Source organism: Penaeus chinensis, chromosome 38 (genome assembly GCF_019202785.1).
Source record: "Penaeus chinensis breed Huanghai No. 1 chromosome 38, ASM1920278v2, whole genome shotgun sequence".
NCBI classification, from domain to species: Eukaryota; Metazoa; Arthropoda; class Malacostraca; order Decapoda; family Penaeidae; genus Penaeus; species Penaeus chinensis.
The window spans coordinates 25,392,887-25,395,115 of record NC_061856.1 but is presented as its reverse complement, the minus strand read 5'-3'; positions in this window follow the sequence as shown (position 1 = coordinate 25,395,115).

Genomic DNA, 2,229 nt, shown 5'->3' with positions numbered 1-2,229 from the left:
ATATTGGTTGACAGAGACACATATACACACGTGAATATTTACACAATTAACGAATATGGCCATTGACAAGGCATTTGCAGTCGTGCCATCATTATTATTATCCTATTATAAATGTGTCTGTTCCATGCACACAAAAATAGGAAACGACACGAGAGAGAGAGAGAGAGAGAGAGAGAGAGAGAGAGAGAGGGGGGGGGGGGGAGAGAGAGAGAGAAAGTTCTTTCGTATTGGAATGATATATCCTTGTTTCACAGTCTCTCATTCAATATTTCCTTGATCCAATATGCATCCATTTTCTTTAGCAGTATTTAGGGGAAGAACTATATATAAATAAAAAATCATACATATAGAAAAAATAGTTATTTCATACACAAAGATACTGATTTTATTTTAGTTTTTGTACGTCCTTTTATTTTCTTTTGTGACGCTTTAGGATGAAAGTTTGCCGCTTCCTCTTAACAGTTATTATTATCATTAGTGTTATCATTACAATTATCATTATCATTATTATGACTATTATCAACATTATTTTTTGGGTTAAAGTATACAAAAGGACCGCACCGACTAGGAGAAAATTTAAGATTATAGCGTTGTAGGCAATGAAAAACTACATTGACTGATATCAAAATAAATTTGCAGAAGCCCACCGATTCCAGTGAAACGGCGAAAATGTATCGCGGTGAAGTCCACTCGGCGTTGACGCGAAAAAACCAAAAGTTCTCGGCGGAGCCCCCGATAGGGAAATACGGCGATCGGTTAGGTTAGGTTAGGTTAGGTTAGGTTAGGATAGCTTAGGTTAGGTTAGGGTAGGTTAGGTTTAGGTTTAAGTTTAGGTTAGGTTAGGGCGATCGGAAGGGGGTCCCGGGTCAGTTAAGGAAACACGCCGATCGGCTTTTTTTGGCGGTCATGTAAATCGTGCGTTTAGAATATGCTTGTTTGTTCGTTCGAGCCTGTAACGCCGATTCGAATCTGCAATATATAAATATTTCGAAAATAAAATTTCGTTGGAGGTGCGGTAGCCGAGTGGTTAGAGCATCGGACTTGGATGTGGCTGCAATCTGAGTTCGAGGGTTCGAGTCCCGGCTGATTAGAGCATCGGACTTGGATGTGGCTGCAATCTGAGTTCGAGGGTTCGAGTCCAGGCTGGTGCATTGTTTCCTTGAGCAAGGAACTTTACTTCAATTGCTTAATTAATATGTGTATGCATATTATGACATGATGACGGCCCCAAGACGATGATATAAGGACTACTGCTTAATGGATTCTCAAACAATGACCACGCATGATGATGACGACCCCCAAGACGATGATATAAGGACTACTGCTTAATGGATTCTCAAACAATGACCACGCATGATGATGACGACCCCCAAGACGATGATATAAGGACTACTGCTTAATGGATTCTCAAACAATGACCACGCATGATGATGACGACCCCCAAGACGATGATATAAGGACTACTGCTTAATGGATTCTCAAACAATGACCACGCATGATGATGACGACCCCCAAGACGATGATATAAGGACTACTGCTTAATGGATTCTCAAACAATGACCACGCATGATGATGACGACCCCCAAGACGATGATATAAGGACTACTGCTTAATGGATTCTCAAACAATGACCACGCATGATGATGACGACCCCCAAGACGATGATATAAGGACTACTGCTTAATGGCTTCTCAAACAATGACCACGCATGATGATGACGACCCCCAAGACGATGATATAAGGACTACTGCTTAATGGCTTCTCAAACAATGACCACGCATGATGATGACGACCCCCAAGACGATGATATAAGGACTACTGCTTAATGGCTTCTCAAACAATGACCACGCATGATGATGACGACCCCCAAGACGATGATATAGGGACTACTGCTTAATGGCTTCTCAAACAATGACCACGCATGATGATGACGACCCCCAAGACGATGATATAAGGACTACTGCTTAATGGCTTCTCAAACAATGACCACGCATGATGATGACGACCCCCAAGACGATGATATAAGGACTACTGCTTAATGGCTTCTCAAACAATGACCACGCATGATGATGACGACCCCCAAGACGATGATATAAGGACTACTGCTTAATGGCTTCTCAAACAATGACCACGCATGATGATGACGACCCCCAAGACGATGATATAAGGACTACTGCTTAATGGCTTCTCAAACAATGACCACGCATGATGATGACGACCCCCAAGACG